This window comes from Malaclemys terrapin, chromosome 3 (assembly GCF_027887155.1).
Source record: "Malaclemys terrapin pileata isolate rMalTer1 chromosome 3, rMalTer1.hap1, whole genome shotgun sequence".
In the NCBI taxonomy this organism is placed as follows: domain Eukaryota; kingdom Metazoa; phylum Chordata; order Testudines; family Emydidae; genus Malaclemys; species Malaclemys terrapin.
Window position 1 is genome coordinate 57,301,822 of NC_071507.1, and position 14,179 is coordinate 57,316,000.

Consider the following 14,179-nt stretch of genomic DNA (forward strand, 5'->3'; position numbering starts at 1 on the left):
TATTTTTATACCCACGACTGTTCTTAGAATTCAGGAAGCCAACTTAACTCAATTCAAAATTAATACAGTAACTTTAAACATGACCTGTTCCTTCAGTCTCCCTGATACTTAAAACTCCATTTATATTTGACCATTATTTCAAATTGCTAGTCTTTGAAGAAGAAAATTGCTCTCATCACAATTGATGGAAAGTAGATAGCATACATCCCCATGAATCAAGAGGAGACTGTACCCCAAAGATTTAGTAGCACTACTAAGAGTCTTCTCAACAATGCAGCTCTTCAAACAAGAGTATAACCTTTCAATGCAGAGCTTTGAAGAGACATGTACTGTATGTGTTTAGCTAGTGAGAAACTGGTGAGAATTCAGAGAAGAGCACCAAAAAAAAAAAAAAATCAGGAGTCTAGAAGGACTGATTTATGACAAAAGATTAAATAACTATAGCTAGTTTAGGGGACAGTGTGTGTTTGTGTGAAGGAGTGGAAATGAAGGGACAGAAAAGAAGAGACATAGGACATGTTTACACTGCAGCTGGGGGTGTTATTTCCAGCTCAGATAGACATGCACGTGCTGGCTTTCATCAAGCTAGCATGCTAAAAATAGCAGTATAGCCATGAGGGCACAGGTGGTGGCACAGGCTAGTTGTCCAAGTACATACACAGGTTCTTGGTTGGGACTGTACTCCAAGCAGTTAGCCTGGTGCTGTCATTGCTGCTACAGCCACACTGCTATTTTTAGCACATAGCTCAATGACAGCTAGCGCATGTACGTCTGCCTGAGCTGGAAATTTCACCTCCAGCTGCATCCTATAAATATTTGAAAGGTATAAACACAAAAGAGGGAGTGGAATTATTCAGCATAATAAAGGAGTAGAACCAGGATAATGGGAGATTAAATTACAAAATAGAAAATGTAAGTCAAGTATGAGGAAATACTTCCTAATAGTGAGATCTACTACGACTGCAGAAGAGATTCTCCAGGGAAGTGGTGAAAACTCCATCATTTAGGTCATTTAAAATTAGATGGGGGAAAAAACGGCAATAAATTTTAATAGGAAACAATTTTGCTTTGGCAGGAAGATGGCCTAGATTAACTAATAAGCCTTCTCCATATGATCCAGGTAACCCTTTAACCTCAAGCAAACACAAACTCTTAACCAGTTTAACTCTACTTTACAGTTCACCATTAAAAACTCTTAGGGCTTATCTTCACTAGGAAAAAGGTGCATCCGAAGAAGTGGGCTGTAGTCCACGAAAGCTTATGCTCTAATAAATTTGTTAGTCTCTAAGGTGCCACAAGTACTCCTGTTCTTTTTTTTTAGGAAAAAGGTGTACTTTTAACACAATAACCAATAGGTGTTAAAATCCTAGTGAAGACTAGCCAGTTGTAGTTTTAACATGTGTTATCTTGTTGAGATAAACCTTTGTGAGGACCCTAGGGTTTACCTTGACAAGATAACACATGTCAAAACTACAACTGCCTTGTCTGTGCTAGGATTTTAACACCTACGGGTTTACATATCTTAAAAATGTATCTTTTATCTTAGTTTAGACATGATCTTATAGGAGCATCCTCCTCCTTTAACTTCACTACTCTAATATAATTCACTATTTGGTGTTCTTTTGAAGACTAGCAGGATTAACGGTAGTTAAATATTTGAACTGGATAGGAACACAAGATGACTAGCAACTATTGGGTAAACATGAGGGTCTAAAAAAGGAGTTGTGGAAATTAATTCTGCGGGATCACAAGTCCCATTTCCCATGGCCAGAAGGAAGGTGGGTGTGATATGGTGCCAGAAACAGAGAATAAGTGTGGGGGAGATGGGAGAATGGAGATGACCCAAGTGACAGGACAAATAATCAGGGTTCAGGCATGAACATACCTGCTGGGAGAGGACAAAGAAAAAAATACTTTTAGACATCTTGCAGGCTTTTCATTAGCAAAACCACATAAAGCTATAACTTATATTCAACTGCTCAACCATTTAACTACAGTTAACTCTTAGGGTATGTCTACACTGCAAAGAAAGAGCTGAGGTGCAGAATCTTAGAGCCTTGATCAATTGACTCAGACTCATGGGACTCGGGCTGTAGGGCTAAATGTAACCATGTAAATGTTCCCAATCCGGCTGGAGCCTCGGATCTGAAACCCTTCCCTCTCATCAGAGATCAGAGCCTGGGCACCAGCCTGAGCAGGAACGTCTACACTGCTATTTTTAGGCCCTTAGCCCAACCCCTAAGAGCCCAAGTCATTTAACCCAGGCTCTGAGATTCAACGCCATGGGCTTTTCTTTAAATCTTTAGCTTCTAGTTTGATTAGTGACTTGTTTGATAAAACACACCCATAAACTTTAAAAAGAAGTACAGGTCCATGAAAAATGCAGACTTGAGAGTCAGTCTACTAAGAGTATTCCTTCACTGTTGTTAACTTGGGTGACAGGCAGCTGGAACTGACTGCCTGGGTTAACCTAGCCTGGTTGTGGCTACACTGCAAAACCATGCCCAAGTTACTGTGCCCTCACTGGTTCTCTATGCACCCATGTGTGTCTCCAGGACTTCGGAGGGCTTAGGCATGGTTATTTGTCCTGCAGTAAGCTGAGCCATTCTACGATTCTTTCCTTCTGCACATACGGGAGGAACTACGGAAAGACAATGGAGGACCATCAACACTCAAATGATTAGCCTGCATCCTCATTGCAAACTGAGCAGGTTACCAGCCTGAGTGAAAGCAGGACTGAGCTCTAAATCATGTCCCCAGATAGATCAACTAGTCTGAGTTTAAAGCATCAAACACGGGTGAGAAGATTTTGCATGTGGCTGAGAGTGCGGTTAGAAGAAACACCCAAGTAACAACCCAAGTTAACTCTGCAGTGAAGACGCATCCAAAGAGAGTACAAATCAGTTTGAAATTTCCATTCTGTTTTCTTATTTTTAACCTAATCTATTTCCCTGTGACAAGATAGATGTCTACCACTCTTTTTTCAGTCATTATCAGAATGGAAAGTCATTTAGATTCCATGAATGAGGAGGCACTACAACACACAGCTTATTAAATCACTTTGCAATCATTTAAAAGACACAGCACTAAGAAACATTGGCTTCAGGCTACAACACAACAATACGAACATGCAATCCTGCATTCACTTCTGTAGTTCACACATTAAGCTGTCATTATGTTTGTAACCCATTTATATGTCAAATTCTGTCTGTCCTCTCACCTCTTCATGTAATTTATTCATATCTTTTCTTCCTACATTGAAAGTTTAAATGAATTCTACAGCATTTATCAACATTCAGTGGACTGTGCATAAACCAACATAATAACTAACAAGAGAGCATTGAATGTAAAATAATTTTTTATTACAAAGCCCCAAGGCCTATTTATTATGTCCCAAGGGTCTCATTCACAAAAACATGCCTTACCCAAGGGCAGGATAAGAACTGCAAATTATTTCTGAATAACTGAATGTGCCCTGGCTACTCTAATTCACAAAAATGTTTCAGGCACCGTCAGGATTCATAAACTACAAGAGCGCTGTTCCAACCCTACCTTCAAATACATCCTATAATTACAGGTGGAGCTGCAAGTGGTGGCAGGGGAACAGGGGCAGAAGGGTCTCAGCCCAGTTGACCACCAGAGCACACATCCCACTAGAACCTGGAATGGAACTCAAGATTCTTGAGTCTCATTATTCCTCTCCTGCTAGCAAGAATCTGTGAAAACAACTAGTAAAATGTGTGTCTCATCTGATCTAGTGACTGGTCCACATAGACAGTGGCAACTTACTACTGCTATCAGTTACTCTGTTGGCTCAAGTGACATGTTTTTTCAGTTTGCTTTTTAAAAAAAACAGTGGAAATTTTATCAAAAAATATTACTGTAAAGTTGCAAAGCCAAGCACTCACAAGTTAGGAATGCTAGAAGTAAGGTTGGCCTGTGTAACCTTATTCAGCCCTCTCAAATGTATGCATTATGATACGTTCTTTCTTTACATTATTATATACTATTTTTTCCACAGGACCACTGCCTCATTCAATGCACAGAATAGACTGTGCTGTGGAGATGAACCAGGGTTATGTAGTGAAGGAGACTGTTGTCTGCAGGATCCCTGTTCATTTGTTGCAGGGGTTGGAATGTGTGTAGTGAATGACTCTAGGAAGTGCAAGAAGAAGAAAAAAATGGTATCACACTTAAGGCACCTGAATGCGGCCCTGGAGAAACAGATTCTACCATTTACTGCCTCTGGCACAGGGTTCCTGTGATGACAGGTAAGACATATAAACCAGACCTTTCACGGGGGGTCGCTTATTGTGCTCCTTATTTTCTGGAAGCCCAACTCAAGACACTGAATTCTGATTTACAGAACTGCCAAGCCCTCACAGTTGCAACTGAAGTCAGTGGGAGCTGTGCTATATAATGGTAAGTACTCTAAAAAATAAAGTCCTAGGCATCTCAAATAGGTACCAAAATTAGTGGACATTTTTGGCCTGAATCTTTCAATGCCTCAACTCTCCATCTATAAAACAGGGATAATACAACCACTTCACCTCAGAGGGCTGTTCTGAAGATAAATTAATTCATATTTATGAAGCATTCAGATATTATAGTGATGAGCACTATGGGGAAGTCCTTGAAGAAAGCAATAATTCTGTATTCAAAGCAGGATTTGAACAGAATGTAGTAAAGTTGCAGTAAAGTAAAGTTGCACAGGCAACTTTAATTCTGCTTGACTTTGCAACCGTAACACTCTTTTAATGTAAATTTTTGTATGTAATACTATAATATAACCCAAGAAATAGAAGTAGAACAAGTGCCAAACTTTCCCTTTGCTTTAATCCAGTGAAAGTCACAGGTCCCTGAGGATTAGAATTAGAACTACAACATATTTTGCACTTTTGCTGCCATGTAGCATGTGATTTTTGACCCATCTCTTTCCTCACCCTGTAATGAGACTTCAGGCCACCATCCTGTATATGAGATCATCCAGAGATGTCAAAGAAGGTTTTGGTGTAGACTGGTGGCTGGATGTGGCTCTGTAATCTTAAGAAAAAATGAGTCTTTACATTTCATTTTCCTTTTTGTGAGGGGATCAGAGAGTGACTCTGACTAAAATTTTCCAAAGTACCTAAATGAATTTGGTACCTAAGTCCCATTTTCAAAACTGATTTATGCACTTAGCAGCCTAAGTCTCATTGAAAGTCAACAGAATTTAGAGTTAGGACTTGTCTAGACGAATAGTTAGTGCACAGCACTTTCCTATTTGCTGGATTGCTGAAGCCCAATCCCACAATCAGTCCCTTATTTGTATTGATTCAGATCAAACGCGCGTCCAGGGCCAGCTGACACTCAGTGCCCCTTCCCTTAGGAGTTGGTAAAGTTCCTCTCTTACACCCTGCCTGTTTTTCAAAAGTCAGAAAAGAGTCTGTGACTCAGGAGACCATGACTATCTGGCTTGGCTATCCAATGCACTAAAGTACTTGCTCTTTTCTGATTTGCATGGTCTCCAGCAAGTTCCACTTTCATCAGGAACCCTTTCCCCTATAGCTGGGGAGTCAACTATGCACTGAGTTCATTTCTAAGTCTCATTTTTTTAAATACACCCCAGCGATTAGCCTACTTAGCAAACGTTTCCCAGAGCAAAAGAAGAGAGAGAATGGGTATCAGATTTTTTTTTAAAATCCAATTGCCATGTATATTTAAATTAAATATTCTAGATCTATTAATATTAATATATTTCTATATTAGATTTTTGAAAAGTTTCCTCCAATATTTCTCCACCACTTTTGAATAACTATCTCATCTGGATATTTTGGGAAAGTCCTGGTGAACTGATCTGATCTCTCAGTGAAAGATGGATAAGTTATTATTCCTGATGTCCATTTAAGAGGGGGGGTGAGGGGAAGCTAAGCCTATGAAGACCTGAAGTTCTGAAGGCTAGGTTACTGTCAACAGTAAAAGGAAGCAACCAAATCTCATTGCAAACCTATCATGTTATTTGGGCTTGGCTGGCACAGGCATTCATTTGAGCTCAATCTTGAGTGCATGTGCAGTGAGTTGCAAACTTCTACTCCCAGCCTAGGAACCAAATCCATGGTCCTACACTAAAAATCAATAGGAGCAAGAAGGGAATCACTATAATACAGGATGCTCTCTCCCCAATTCTCAGATGTCTGTCTGCCTCCATATATATACACATTTGCATTTATAATCACTAGAGTCTTTGCCCAATGCTCAGCTAACGGATTACATATTATGCACCTATGAAAATAATAAATTGAGATGTTTTCATATTTACAGACTATATATTATATGCTCTGTCTAGTTTAAGGAAGATGGAGGCAATTTCCACAGTGCACAGGGCCACAATACTCTTTAATCCAGCCACCTACTAACATTCCATGTGGCCCCTGCTAATGCAAACTAGAAGTTCCCTAATGTGCTTTGTGTACTGCTGTTAGGAAGGGGTCCTGAACCTTTTTCTGTTGCAACAGTGTCATAGTGTGGAAAATAGGGCTATCAAGCAATTTAAAAAATGAATTGCGATTAATTGTGTGATTAATCGCACTGTTAAACAATAATAGAATACCATTTATTTAAATGTTTTTGGATGTTTTCTACATTTTCAAATATATTGATTTCAATTATAACACAGAATACAAAGTGTATAGTGCTCTCTTTATATTTATTTTTGATTACAAGTATTTGGACTGTAAAAAAAAACAACAAAAGAAATAGTATTTTTTCAATTCATCTAATACAAGTACCATAGTAATCTCTTTACCATGAAAGTTCAATTTACAAATGTAGATGTATGAACAAAAAAAACTGCATTTAAAAAAAAAATTTAAAATTTTAGAGCCTGCAAATCCACTCAGTCCTACTTGTTCAGCCAATCGCTCAAACAAGTTTGGTTACAATTTGCAGGAGCTAATGCTGCCGGCTTCTTGTTTACAATGTCACCTGAAAGTGAGAACAGGCGTTCTCATGGCACTGTTGTAGTTAGCGTTGCAAGATATTTACATGCCAGATGCACTAAAGATTCATATGTGTCTTCATGCTTCAACCACCATTCCAGGGGACGTGCGTCCATTCTGATGACAGGTTCTGCTCAATAACAATCCAAAGCAGTGCGGACTGACACATGTTTATTTTCGTTACACTGGTCTACAATTTTTGAGAAGTCGTCTGCTTCAGAGATGAAATGTGCTATTTATTATGTATTTTGATGTGCTGAATTCAAATATTCAATTTGAATAAATTGACAATTAAAACAAATGATTGACTACTGTTTCTAAGATATTTAAGTTTTTACATTTTATGTCTATGTATATTGTGTAGATAGTAGAGTTTTAATCATAAATTGTAAACCTAGGTATTTTCATGTGTTTATGGTTGCTTTACATGATAATATTTCACCTGTCCTGTTTATGTAACACTTTAAAAATCAGCAAAAGGGTTATATAAACTAAATTTATTATGAAACAAAAGGCAAAAAACTATTATGTACATAGTTTAGTCCTATTCAGCGTCTACTCGGCGCTTGTTGGCTTGTCTCTTGTATTCATTAAATGGAGCATCTCTTGTCATTGTCCAGCAATAGTCTGCAAGCATTGATGGGCTCCATTTGCCCTGATAGCATTTCTCCATTGTTGCAATGTCCTGGTGAAATCACTCGCCAGTGCTCGTCACTCACTGCTCCGCAGTTCGGTGGAAAAAAATCTAGATGAGAATGCAAAAAATGTATCTTTAGTGACATGTTGCAATCAAGGCTTTTGTATGCCTTGAGGAGGTTTTCCACCAACAACCTGTAGTTATCTGCCTTGTTGTTTCCGAGAAAATTTATTGCCACTAACTGGAAGGCTTTCCATGCCGTCTTTTCCTTGCCACGCAGTGCATGGTCAAATGCATCATCTCGAAGAAGTTCACGAATCTGAGGACCAACAAAGACACCTTCCTTTACCTTAGCTTCATTTAACCTTGGAAATTTTCCATGGAGGTACTTGAAAGCTGCTTGTGTTTTGTCAATGGCCTTGACAAAGTTCTTCCTCAAACCCAGCTTGATGTGTAAGGGTGGTAACAAAATCTTCCTCGATTCAACAAGTGGTGGATGCTAAACACTTTTCCTCCCAGGCTCCAATGACTGTCGGAGTGGCCAATCTTTCTTGATGTAGTGGGAATCTCTTGCACAACTATCCCATTCGCAGAGAAAACAGCAGTACTTTGTGTATCCAGTCTGCAGACCAAGCAAGAGAGCAACAACCTTCAAATCGCCACAAAGCTGCCACTGATGTTGGTCATAGTTTATGCACCTCAAAAGTTGTTTCATGTTGTCATAGATTTCCTTCATATGGACTGCATGACCAACTGGAATTGATGGCAAAACATTGCCATTATGCAGTAAAACAGCTTTAAGACTCGTCTTCAATGAATCAATGAACAGTCTCCACTCATCTGGATTGTGAACGACGTTGAGGGCTGCCATCACACCATCGATGTTGTTGCAGGCTACAAGATCACCTTCCATGAAGAAGAATGGGACAAGATCCTTTTGACGGTCACGGAACATGGAAACCCTAACATCACCTGCCAGGAGATTCCACTGCTGTAGTCTGGAGCCCAACAGCTCTGCCTTACTCTTGGGTAGTTCCAAATGCCTGACAAGGTCATTCAGTTCACCTTGTGTTATGAGGTGTGGTTCAGAGGAGGAGGATGATGGGAGAAAATGTGGATCCTGTGACATTGATGGTTCAGGACCAGAAGTTTCATCCTCTTCCTCTTCCTCGTCTGACTCAAGTGAGAATGATTCTGGTGCATCAGGAACCGGCAGTCCTTCTCCATGGGGTACTGGGCGTATAGCTGATGGAATGTTTGGATAATGCACAGTCCACTTTTTCTTCTTTGACACACCTTTCCCAACTGGAGGCACCATGCAGAAGTAACAATTGCTGGTATGATCTGTTGGCTCTCTCCAAATCATTGGCACTGCAAAAGGCATAGATTTCCTTTTCCTGTTCAACCACTGGCAAAGATTTGTTGCACAAGTGTTGCAGCATATGTGTGGGGCCCACCTCTTGTCCTGATCTCCAATTTTGCAGCCAAAATAAAGGTGATAGGCTTTCTTAACCATAGTGGTTATACTGCGTTTTTGTGATGCAAAAGTCACTTCACCACAAACATAGCAGAAGTTATCTGCACTGTTCACACAAGTACAAGGCATCTCTGCTCACTTTGCCTAAACAGAAATGTGTCCCTTTGCAAAATCAAACACTGAGAAATAAGAGAGCATGACACTGTATGATTTCTAGAGCTGATATAGGGCAATTTGTTCAGCAGAGTGATGTAAGCTTCGTTATGATTGCATCATCCATGACTTCTAGGAATAACATGATGCAATTCATATCATGTATGACGCAATACCAGCTTCAGATTGCATCATTCATTGTTTTGCCTAAAAAGCAAGTACTGTCCAAACACAGTCATAGATTTATTCATAGATCCAGTCAAAGATGTATTTTAGTCATTTCTGGTTTAAATTGAGATCCCTACCTTTTATAATTCACTTATCCTCCGCCATTCCCAAGTCAAGGGTCGTATATACTGACCCAATAGCATATCTTGAAAACTAGAGCCAATCAACAATTTTAAGCATCATTTTCGTTCTCAGTGACCCAGAATTAATAAAGTTTGACTACATTTATTTCAGAAGCATTTTGGCTGTAGAGCAGTGTTATCTGAGTGAGATGCCACCAGCACAAGGTTGATTTTCTTTTTTGGTGGTTCGGGTTCTTTAGTTTCCGCATTGTAGTGTTGCTCTTTTAAGACATATGAAAGCATGCTCCACACTTCATCCCTCGCAGATTTCAGAAGGCATTTCAGATTCTTAAACCTTGGGTCGAATGCTGTAGCTATCTTTAGAAATCTCAAATTGGTACCTTCTTTGCGTTTTGTCTAATCTTCAGTGAAAGTGTTCTTAAAATGAACAACAAGTGCTGGGTCATCATCCGAGACCGCTGTAACATGAAATATATAGCAGAATGCGGGTAAAACAGAGCAGGGGATATAAAATTCTCTCCCAAGGGGTTCAGTCACAAATTTAATTAACACATTATTTTTTAACAGGTGTCATCAGCATGGAAGCATGTCCTCGGGAATGGTGGCCGAGGCATGAAGGGGCATACAAATGTTTAGCATATCTGGCACATGAATACCTTGCAATGCCGGCTACAAAAATCCCATGCAAACACCTGTTCTCACTTTCTGGTGACACTGTAGATAAGAAGAGGGCAGCATTATCTCCTGTAAATGTAAACAAACTTAGCGATTGGCTGAATGAGAAGTAGGACTGAGTGGACTTGTAGGTTCTGAAGTTTTACATTGTTTTGTTTTTGAGTGCAGTTATGTAACAAAAAAAATCTACATTTGTAAGTTGCACTTTCATAACAAAGAGATTGCACTACAGTACTGGTCTGAGGTGAATTGAAAAATACTATTTATTTTATCATTTTTACACTGTAAATATATATAATCAAAAATAATATACTGTTTGATTTCAATTACAACACAGAATATAATACATAGGAAAATGTAGAAAAACATTAAAATATTTAATACATTTAAACTGGTATTCTACTGTTTAACATTGTGATTAAAACTACGATTAATTTTTTTGAGTTAATCATGTGAGTTAACTGCGATTAATTGACAGCCCTAGTGGAAACATATGAGAAACGCTGATTTAGAGAATATATGTATAGCATTTGTTTAATGCAAACAACATAGAAAATAGGACTCTGAGTTGATTCTGGAAAGTGTCACAAAGAAGCCACCATTCCATGACTTTTAAACATTATAAATTTAGAGACAAGCTAGTAAAATTCTAAACACCTAATCCCTCCTTTGCCCATGCTGTGATGAGGATCAATCAGAAGGCTGAAAACTGTAGCTTCCATTCTAGGAATCCTGTCTGCAAGGATAGAATTCCACGGTATAGGCATGGGGAACAGGCAAAGAGCAGCACAAGTCACTAGTTAATACATGCTATTCACTAAGCATGCATGCTTGGACAAACAGAGTGGGACATGTTTTTAAGTTAGCAAATTGTGTCCTTTTACTTGCAGTATGCAGTCCCCAATTCAGAGCACATGGGAATATCCCATGAAGAGATCCTGTCCTGCTGCTTGCATGGAATGGGAAGATGGTACCTTTAGACTCTTTCCCCTTAGCACTCACTTGCAGCATAGAGAAACGTCTAAGCTCTAACATGGCTGAGCAATAGAGCAGCTACTTGTCTAGGAATATTATATACCAATCAAGCTCTAGATTTGCTGAGAAATGGATTAACCACTATTCATATTCTCCTCCAAAAAATTCTGCAAGACCTTGGTAGGATGATTCACCTCTGAAGCAGTTTTGTAAACAGAGAGAATGAGGGGGAGTAGCAGACACTTAACCAACAGAGGAAGTCTAGAGTACGTGGACACCGTGAACATAAATGAACTCAGAACCCTTTGGAGGTGACTGGGCTCATTCAATTAACAATGCACTTTCTAAAAACTGCCAAAGTAATGATGAATGTGGTACTGAATGTAAAACACATATCGTTCTTGCAAAGCATCAATGATGGGCTCCATGCTCCAGGAAAGATGTGGAAAAATTGGAGAAATTCCAAAAAATTAAAGGTCTAGAAAACATGACCTAGGAGAAAAGACTGAAAAAATTGGGTTTGTTTAGTCTGGAGAAGAGAACACTGAGGGGGGACATGATAACTGTCAAGCACGTAAAAGACTGTTATAAAGAGAAGAGTGATAAATTGTTCTCCTTATCCACTGAGGACAGGACAAGAAGTAATGGGCTTAAATTGCAGCAAGAGAGATTTAGGTTAGATACTAGGAAAAAGCTTCCTAACTGTAATGGTAGTTAAGAACTAGAACAAATTACCTAAGGAGGTGGTGGAATCTCCACCATTGGAGGTTTTTAAGAACAGGTTAGACAAACACCTGTCAGGGATGGTCTAGATAATACTTAGTCCTCCCTCAGTGCAGGGGACTGGACTAGAGGCCCTATAAAGGTCCCTTCTAGTCCTACATTTCTATTGTTTTTCAAGTGAATAATAAGCATTCCCAACGTTAGAACACACTCCAGATTGTCACACAATAACCCAGCATAGCTTTATCTAATAAATATTTATTCTTAGTACTAGCACCAAAACATCCTTTCTTCCAGTATCTCCAGAAGCTCCTCATTCATTTCAGGATTGAGTGGAAAACTTCTCTCCTCACTCTAACACTCTCTCTGGGCTTGTTCAACTCTACTTTTATGGATCCTATCTGTCTCTACTCCACTTATTTAATCATTAGTCTTCTCTCAATCTGTATAACATTCTACTGAAAGTGTAAGAGCCTTCTTTTCTACAAATTCTTACATCTGAAATAGCATTCTTCTATTTTTCTACTTTATGTGCACTCCACTCTCTTGTTGTTTTCACCTGAGATTTGAAAGCAACTGCCTTTAATGTTGCTTATAAGGTCACCAAGAAGTGCAATCCTGCCACACAGTAAATTTACTGAAGCACCACAGAGCTATTTACGGAACAGAATTATATATCATATTTCACAGTTCAACTGTAAATTTACTATAAGAAAGCTACATTTTTGGGGACCTTCACTATAACCTCTTAATTTCTCTGTCCTCTTCTGCTACTATTTAATTCTAATTACACAAATTGACCTCTACTTGGGAAAAGCCAATTTGGGGAAATTAAGCTCTACTAGTTCACACAGAGAGTTTATTTAGAATTGTCTCAGAGTTTGTAGGTTTTCTCCCCCCTTCTATCTCACAGAACTGGCCAGCATTTTGTCCCCCCAATCCCATGGATTACTAGAAATCTGCAGAAACCATATCCATCTGTCCAAAGGCCTTCTGTTCTGTCCCCAACCCAAAGTAGAAGTTTCAGATCTGGGTCCCCTCCATTTCTGGAAGTGGAGGGGACCTCTCAGACCAATAATATTTAAAACTCTGTAAAGTTCTTTGAATTCTGTCCTGTATAGAAAGTGTCATACATAATGAAGTTGTATTTATCATATACACTTTGGAGAAAAAGGAGAAAAAACACAAAAGGGAAAAAATATCCTTTTACCAAAATAAAGATAATATTTATGCCAAAATTGTATTTTATTGCTTTAATAAACTGCTTATAACTATTACTAAATACATATTCACATGATCTTAAATAGATGCCTAACTGAGACAACTGAATGATACAAGCACAGGGGTGCCGAGGTAAACATATTGCTGTTCTGGAATAGAAAAGTAATTTGTAGACCTAAATTAACTCTACTTCATACTCATTTTTCAAGTTCTTCATTTTGTTTTACTATATGTATTTTTTGCAATAAGGCTAGGTCCAGGGGATCTGCTGTATTGTGCCAGACACCATCCCTGCTTGGGTTGTATAACCCAGGGTGCGTAACGAAGAGTTAGTCGACTGTAAATTGAAGATGAAGGTTTAATGAAGCACACACTTGACTCAGGAAAAGTACAGTGCATGTATTTTCTTGAGTTAATCACATAAAAATCTCTCATAAATAGTGCCTGCACTTTCAATGCCTCAAGCCCTTATTTAAATACTCTACAGAGAAAGCTCATTTTTTGCATGTAGTACACGTGCACACAGCACACCTCTTATTGGCACCTAAACCACAAAGAACAGGGATGACGAAAAACAGCTACAGCAAACCGTTACTTATTAGGCAAAAATCACCATCCATTCCATCCTGACAGCTGCGCAGATTTAAAGGTTATATTTGAATTAATTCTTGCATTGCTTTTCTGATGTTGGTGATAATACCACGTTATCATTATATCACAATTGGCTGCAGTTTTATGTGAGTAGGAAGAAGGGATGTACGGTCAGAATAAGCACAATAATAAAATGGACTTAGTGAATCCTAGGCTCCTGCATAGTCTTTAAAATGGAATCTAATCAATCAGTGTGTTAGTTTTGTTAGTCAATTAATCCAGGTGGATACTCCCCTCCCTCCCCATCCTGATGGGTAAAACTTTGGGGAAAAAACTGATTTTTTTTTCATTTGGAAGAAAACTCCTTTCATTGTTACACATTTGCAAGGACAATTTAATCAGGACTACAAAGTAACTCTACTGACACTTCTCCAGCCCA

The 14,179-nt window shown here is 38.8% G+C and overlaps 1 protein-coding gene across 1 annotated transcript in view; it reads right to left on the minus strand.

Annotated features, from left to right (window-relative positions):
* The window catches only part of BABAM2 (BRISC and BRCA1 A complex member 2), a 326,004-nt gene that overhangs the window by 197,270 nt on the left and 114,555 nt on the right, over positions 1-14,179 (minus strand). The gene's annotated exons all lie outside the window — the stretch shown is intronic.